General features: G+C 44.9%; 1 protein-coding gene across 1 annotated transcript in view; it reads right to left on the reverse strand.

Moving 5' to 3' along the window:
• Window positions 1-8,692, reverse strand: part of fkbp3 (FKBP prolyl isomerase 3) — a 123,167-nt gene that overhangs the window by 70,148 nt on the left and 44,327 nt on the right. The window lies entirely within an intron of this gene.

Here is an 8,692-nt window from a genome sequence, read left to right on the forward strand (position 1 = left end):
AGATGGCAACTACTAGGGATCTTGAGGTTCTCAGTGTGGTGAATTACATTATAAATAGGTGGTTACTAATCTGTTACTTGCCCAACAGCTTAAACACACACTCCAGTCCTCCTCCTTTATTTATTCATTTTTATTTCTTCCTGTGCAGTGAGGGCAATAATGTTGATCTAATGCGTTTTACAGAATTCCTCTAAGAAACAAATGAGCTACCAGAAGAATATTGAAAGCTTAACAGGTATAATGCTCCGTACTGCTCTCCAAACTAAAAATCGTGGAATTGATAAATTGGTCTCTTAATGCAATTGACACAATTTTCTCGACGAGAAGCCTGGGTTCGGGGGAACCGGCCTGACCTACCGGAACATTCGCAGCTGGGTACACGATGGATGCGTGGGAGAGGTGGCGGGTCGTGTGCCTGGCGGTTCTTTCTGTGGAGGACATTGATGACTACCTATTCAGAACCATGATTACAGGACTTTTGCTGATTGGATTAGGCATTGCCCTGGTTTATCGAGGAAATCAGAAAACGGTGACAGCTATGCAAAGCCCCATAAAGCTGCCTGATATGATTGAAGCGGTGGGCAGAGCTGTCGGCACCATACCTGTCAACTTTGAGGTTTGAAAAAAAGGGATATTTCCCAGATTTTTAACTCAAAATAAGGGAAAATTTCGGAAAGTCATACCTTTCACCAAAAGTGGGTGTGTAGTTGAATGGGGGGCAATTTTCTATCTAGTATTTGTGATTTCCTGTACTCTGGTGCATGTTGGTGATAGCCAAGACCCAAACTCAATATGCTTATGGTTTATAGAGTGCATTTGTGAATAAACTATACATTTATTTTTATTTGCTTTCAGTGGTACCAGTTATTTCCCAAATTAAGGGCTAAAATACGTATCTTATGTTAAAATAAGAATGGTTATATAATGACCTGTCAATAAATTCAATTCCATTGCAATTTATGGTTTTACCATAATCATGGCCTCGGAACACTAGATAGATAGAGTAATATAAAATATTAAACCAAGAGTGATTTAAAATGGGTAAGTTCTGGCAACACTAGACCTAATCACTTGTTCAGCCTCGCCTCCGGACGTAGTTCTGTAATTACTGATGCCTGAGAGGGCGGGGACGTGAATTCATGGCCCGACTTCCTGCTGTAAACTCCTGTCAGAGGCGCGTCATGAATTCTGGACCTACCGACTTTTTTATATTGTGAAAATACGGGATATTTTCGGGAAAATAAAAAAAACGGGAAGACAGCGGGAAATAAGTCAAAATAAGGGATTTCCCGGGAAAAACGGGAGGGTTGACAGGTATGGTCGGCACTCAGACTGTGGCTATTCAGAACTTGAACCGCAACATGGATAACATCATGGAGAAGCTTTTGGCTTTGCAAAGGAAAATGGATCGATTCAGTGACCAGAATGGACAGAGTAGTTGTGTAAAAGAATGTGTCTACTCACCCCAAGACCAAACAATCCCAATCTTATCTGCTTTCGGCTCCCTCAGATAGCACTGGCCTTGGCCAAGGCCGTTGCTGGGACAAACAACTCCCCCTGAAGATCACACTGCAGTGAGACGCTCTTGTATTCCCTTCCCCACTTCCCACAGTCGCCGCTTTTACCCCGCTTTTACAAGTGGGTAAGCGCAGTCATGGCTGCAGGACCGGACTGCTCGTTTGCGCTGGGTTACCTATACCGCTGCCCCTACCCCCCTCCCATGATCCCCCTCGCATCCTGAGTTTTCATGTTGTAAAGTGTGCTGTTATTTTGTGCTTATGTGCTGAGGTGTTTTTTAATGTTCCCACACTGTACTCCCCACAGGAGCATAGTGTGGGGGTTGCTTTTTTTTTTTCTCCTCCCCTCCCCTCATGTTACTCTGTATTTTTCGTTCCTGTCCTGTCTACTCCCCATGTCAATTGTATGTGTATATGTACGGGCGGGTTGACGGCCAATTTCACTGGTACTTGTGACTAAGTGACAATAAAGGGTTCATCCATTCATATAAAGCTGAACGCCTAAAGAAAACCTGAAATAGTTTGTTTGCAAGATTTGATGAATACAATCAAATATAAGGATGTGTATGATGTATTAGGACAGATTTTGAATTTACAGTTTAAGCTTTCTAGAAAGTAATAAGACCTGCCACAAATATTAATACATTTCTTAACGCCTCAAGGGGTCAACTGTGAAAGAAAAGTTAACTTTCTTAAGCATGGCTTATTCTTCTGTCAGGGGTGACTGAAATTTTTAAATAATATAGTTGGGACGTATGTGGACACATTGGTTTAGGCCTTTCCTTTCATCTATAATTGCGTGTTTAAAACATTTATTTACTTGTAATACATTTGGATTAAGCCTCAAGTAACGGCTTGTGGTTGGTATCTTGACAACGTGGAGAACCAGGGCACCATGCCCACACTCCTTCACACCGAGGGGCAAGCAGGCATAGCCCAGCTGCAGGTTTGTGGACATTTAGGAGGAAGCCACTGAACCTGGCATAAACTCTCAGGAAAATGTGAAACGGTACGGGCAGTAACTGGAGTTCAGGATCGCTACCCACTGTGCCACAGTGTCTCCCATTCTTTTCCATGACCTCGGTAAATCACGGTTCAGTAACCGGATTTAAGTCTTCTCCAATTAATCAGCATCACCATACTCTAATGTTGTATGAAAACAGTAGACTAAAATTACAGCATTCTGTAACTAATTTCTTACAGCAATAACGGTTTAGAAAATCTTCAGTATTTTCCAGCAACATTTCCTGAATTTAGTATAAACAAACAGTAAAAATGCCAAGGAAAGTAACAGTTTATAATTTCTCTCTTGTCACCTCAGATATCCCTGAGGTCACAGTGTAACTGGTTTTCAAACAGAGCTGACTCCATTTACCTTATGTCTAAATATATCTGAATTAATCCTACGTCAAATGCATTGAGGGGCAAAACAATACAAATCAAATAAAGACTGGTTTGAGTATTTCAGAAACTGATGATCTCCTGGGTGGCACGGTGGTGTAGTGGTTAGCACTGTCACCTCACAGCAAGAAGGTTCTGAGTTCGAGTCCAGCGGCTGGCGAGGGCCTTTCTGTGTGGAGTTTGCATGTTCTCCCCGTGTCTGCGTGGGTTTCCCCCACAGTCCAAAGACATGCGGATTAGGCTAATTGGTGGCTCTAAATTGACCATGAGTGTGAATGGTGGTTTGTCTCTAGGTGTCAGTCCTGCGATGATTTGGCAACTTGTTTAGGGTGTACCCCGCCTCTCGCCCATAGTCAGCTGGGATAGGCTTGCCTGTGACCCTGAACAGGATAAGCGGTTATAGATAATGGATGGATGTTTCAGAAGGTGCTCTGCCACACCCTCCCCTATCTGGTTGCTAGCCTGGGCCCGCCCATCCTAAGTGTGACGCAACACGGGGGCCTGTTGCGAACTTAGTCTGGCAAGGCAAGCTATCTCCAGCTCTTCCAAGCTCCCGAAAAATCGGGAGCCAATCAACTTTGAGCATCTCCAACGACCCTGGGTAGAGGCGTGTTCAAGGCAGTGACGTAGTAGAACTGCGACTGGAAGCCATAGATTGTTTACAGAATCTATGCCGGAAGCGCTTCATTCACTAGAAACATTACGAACATGGAGCAGCGGCAAGCCTTTGACACAGCGGTAGATGCTGTATTGAAAGCATTCAACGGGAAGTTCTCATTGAAAACGGAGCAAAGAGCAGCCCTGGAGGTATTTATCTTCTTCCTGTTACTCAAGCAGTTTCCGTCGCGTCACATACGTCAGAGGAAAGAGTGATGTGATTGGTTTAAGCTTCGTCACAGCCTTTTCTGGCTTCGACCAGTAGCAAACTGAGGCATTTCAGGGAGGCGGGTCAACCACGCGCTTTGGGAAACGGTTGGGCTTAATATCTTTGCCAGACCAATGCTCGCAGAGCTTTGAAGTTGCGTTAGCCAGACTAGGAGGTTGCGGTCCATTAGAACCTAAATCTCACACCACAAGACCAACTTTTCCCCCACTACAACTGGCCTCATCAATAAGGTCAGAGACCCCCCCCCCCGACTCTAACCTCACACTTTCAATTTGGAACATTAATTTGAACTGCAATTTTGCACATTCCAAGGTCATCGTGCATCTTCATTCTGTGACTCATCCATCCATTATCTGTAGCCGCTTATTCTGTACAGGGTCACAGGCAAGCTGGAGCCTAGACGGAGAAACCTCCTGACACAAATGTAAAAGGAAGTTGAATGCCAAATTTGTTATCAGTGACTGGGACAAGAAATTTAATGATTTAAACTGGTAAACAGTTTGGATCTTAGCAATAAATCTTAGAAGAAAAAAAACCCAAGTATTATTTTGTGTGTTTATAACATTGTTAACTTTGTAAGTAGAATGGGACAAGGCAAAGAGTGCTTATAGTTATCCAGGCTGAAGAATAAAAAGTATGTTCCATAACCCTGCCATCATGGAAAGGCAGCTGAAGATGTGCTGGTCTCAGGCCTGCTGGGGGCCATGGAGAAGTCTTCTGGTATAGGCCTGATTAAAATATGCTGGTCAGGTCCATTCCCGGGGTGGCACGGTGGTGTAGTGGTTAGCGCTGTCGCCTCACAGCAAGAAGGTCCTGGGTTCGAGCCCCGGGGCCGGCGAGGGCCTTTCTGTGTGGAGTTTGCATGTTCTCCCCGTGTCCGCGTGGGTTTCCTCCGGGTGCTCCGGTTTCCCCCACAGTCCAAAGACATGCAGGTTAGGTTAACTGGTGACTCTAAATTGACTGTAGGTGTGAATGTGAGTGTGAATGGTTGTCTGTGTCTATGTGTCAGCCCTGTGATGACCTGGCGACTTGTCCAGGGTGTACCCCGCCTTTCGCCCGTAGTCAGCTGGGATGGGCTCCAGATTGCCTGCGACCCTGTAGAAGGATAAAGCGGCTAGAGATAATGAGATGAGATGAGGTCCATTCCCCCCCCCCCCCAAAAAAAAAAGAACATAAAGAACTTAAATCCATCCATTATCTGTAACCACTTATCCTGTGCAGGGTCACGGGCAAGCTGGAGCCTATCCCAGCTGACTATGGGCAAGAGACGGGGTACACCCTGGACAAGTCGCCAGGTTATCGCAGGGCTCACACAGAGACAAACAACTATTCACACCTACAATCAATTTAGAGCCACCAATTAACCTAACCTGCATGTCTTTGGACTGTGAGGGAAACCAGAGCACACCCACGCAGACATGGGGAGAACATGCAAACTCCGCACAGAAAGGCCCTTGCCGGCCACTAGACTCGAACCCAGGAGTCTGCGAGGTGACAGTGCTAACCACTACACCACCGTGCTGCCCTCATTCTGTGAACCTTTATTGCATATTCCAGCAAACACTGTACAGCTTGGTTATTTATTTAACCCATTGCACATATTCTCTTTCTCTCACACATCCATATCATGACTTGCAGGAAGCACTGTTAAAATCATGTTCTTTGATCTATCCAGTGCCTTTAACACCATCCAGCCAACTCTTCTGAGGAATAAGATGGAGAGTGCAGGGGTGGACCATCATCTTACCTCGTGGACTATGGACTATCTCACAAACAGACCACAGTATGTGAGACTAAAGGACTGTGTATCAGACACCATTCTTTGCAGCACAGGGACTCCACAGGGGACAGTCCTGGCCCCATTTCTGTTCACACTTTACACTGAGTACTTTAGATACAATACAAACCTGTCATCTACAGAAGTTCTCTGATGACTCTGCTATTGTGGGCTATATTTTAGATGGCAATGATGGCGAGTACAGAGAACTGACAAGGAACTTTGTGGACTAGTGCCAATGGAACTCCCTCCAGATCAATACAAGTAAAACCAAGGAACTGGTGGTGGATTTCCACAGGACGAGGTTCTCTTCACCTTCCCCAGTGAACATTCAGGGAAAGGACATTGAGATCGTTAGGAACTACAAGTACCTGGGTGTTCATCTGAACAATAAACTGGACTGGACTGATCACACACGCCCTGTACAAGAAAGGCCAGAGCAGACTCCACCTGCTGAGGAGGCTCAGGGCCTTTGGAGTTCAGGGTCCACTTCTGAACTCTTTTTATGACTCTGTGGTGGCATCAGCCATATTCTATGGAGTTGTCTGTTGGGGAAGTAGTATCACAACAGCAGAGAGGAAAAAAATTAACAAGCCGATTAGGAAGGCAGGATCTGTCCTGGGCTGTGCACTGGACTCAGTGGACGTAGTGGGGGAGAGGAGGATGTTGGCTAAGTTGTCATCCTTAATGGTGAACACCTCCCATCCACTGCAGGAGACAGTAGCAGCACTGGGCAGCTCCTTCAGTGACTGGCTCCTCCATCTGCGGTGTGTTAAGGAGAGATATAGCAGCTCCTTCCTCCCTACTGCTGTGAGACTGTACAACCGGCACCTCACCAAGCACAGCACCAGACACTCCTCACAATAATGAACAACACTGTCCAGATCACTTCTACATCCATAGAAACCCGTCTGACTGTATACTGCGTGCGCTGACTATCAGCATCAGTACTTTACAGCAAGCTGCTAGCTACACATGGTTAAAATGGCTCTTGTGCAATATACCTATTTACTTGTGCAATACTACTTGGGTAATACTGGTAATAATACCTGTGCAATACTTAGACGTGCAATTCCACCTTTGGAATACACTTATGTTAACTGTATATCTGCAAACCTGTTAATTTATGCAAATTTGTTAATTTTTTATCTCTAAATTTGTAGTTTATTTCTTTTATATATATCCTTTTTTGTATACTTAGTACTTTTGCACTACTCCTTCACTGCCTTATCTTTTTCTCTTTATATATTTTGCTGCTGAAACAATGTAAATTTCCCCTTGTGGGATAATAAAAGGCTATCTTACCTTCTTCATCCTCATCATGTGACCTAATTTTATTTATTTTTTGCACATTCCGGGACATACTGTAAACTTCACCCTCATCAGCCGTTGGGCTCGAACCCAGGACCTAACCACTGCACCACTGTGCTGCTCCTCAGTCTGTGACTTATCCTGTTCTTCAGGGTCACAGGCAAGCTAGAGCCTATCCCAGCTGACTACGGGCGAGAGGCGGGGTACACCCTGGACAAGTCAGCAGGTCATTGCAGGGCTAGCACATAGACACAGACAACCATTCACACTCACATTCACACCTACGGTCAATTTAGAGCCACCAGTTAGCCTAACCTGCATATCTTTGGACTGTGGGGGAAACTGGAGCACCCGGAGGAAACCCACGCGGACACGGGGAGAACATGCAAACTCCGCACAGAAAGGGCCTCGCCTGGGTTCGAGTCCTTGTGGACTCGAACCCAGGACCTTCTTGCTACGAGGCGACAGTGCTAACCACTACACCACCGTACCACCCTCATTCTGTGAACCCATCCATCCATTACAGTGCTCAGCATAAATGAGTACACCCCCTTTGAAAAGTAACATTTTAAACAATATCTCAATGAACACAATTTCCAAAATGTTGACAAGACAAAGTTTAATATAATATCTGTTTAACTTATAACGTGAAAGTAAGGTTAATAATATAAACTTAGATTACACATTTTTCAGTTTTACTCAAATTAGGGTGGTGCAAAAATGAGTACACCCCACAACAAAAACTACTACATCTAGTACTTTGTATGGCCTCCATGATTTTTAATGACAGCACCAAGTCTTCTAGGCATGGAATGAACAAGTTGGCGACATTTTGCAACATGAATCTTTTTCCATTCTTCAACAATGACCTCTTTTAGTGACTGGATGCTGGATGGAGAGTGATGCTCAATTTGTCTCTTCAGAATTCCCCATAGGTGTTCGATTGGGTTCAGATCAGGAGACATACTTGGCCACTGAATCACTTTCACCCTGTTCTTCTTCAGAAATCCAACAGTGGCCTTGGATGTGTGTTTAGTCATGTTGGAAAAGTGCATGACGACCAAGGGCACGGAGTGATGGTAGCATCTTCTCTTTCAGTATAGAGCAATACGTCTGTGAATTCATGATGCCATCAATGAAATGCAGCTCCCCGACACCAGCAGCACTCATGCAGCCCCACATAAGGACACTGCCACCACCATGTTTCACTGTAGGCACCATGCATTTTTCTTTGTATTCCTCACCTTTGCGACGCCATACAGTTTTGAAGCCATCAGTTCCAAAAACCACTGCACCACTTCATCTTTGTCAGCATGGGCCCTGGCAAACTCTAGGCGGGCTTTTTTGTGCCTGGGCTTTAGGAGAGGCTTCTTTCATGGACGGCATCCATGCATGCCATTCCTCTGCAGTGTACGCCGTATTGTGTCATGGGAAATAGTCACCCCAGTTTGGCTTTCTACTTCTTTAGATAACTGCAGTGAACTTGCATGCCGATTTTCTTCAACCCATCTCATCAGAAGACGCTCCTGTCGAGGTGTTAACTTCCATGGACGACCTGGACGTCTCTGTGAGATGGTTGCAGTTCCATCGTTCTTAAATTTTTGTACCACTTTTGCTACAGTATTCTGACTGATAAGTAAAGCTTTGCTGATCTTCTTGTAGCCTTCACCTTTGTGGTGTAAAGAAACTATTTTCTTTGGGGAATTCTGAAGAGACAAGTTGAGCATCACTCTCCATCCAGCATCCAGTCACTAAAAGAGGTCATTGTTGAAAAATGGAAAAAGATTCATCGCATTATCT

The sequence above is a fragment of the Neoarius graeffei genome, chromosome 3 (assembly GCF_027579695.1).
Source record: "Neoarius graeffei isolate fNeoGra1 chromosome 3, fNeoGra1.pri, whole genome shotgun sequence".
In the NCBI taxonomy this organism is placed as follows: domain Eukaryota; kingdom Metazoa; phylum Chordata; class Actinopteri; order Siluriformes; family Ariidae; genus Neoarius; species Neoarius graeffei.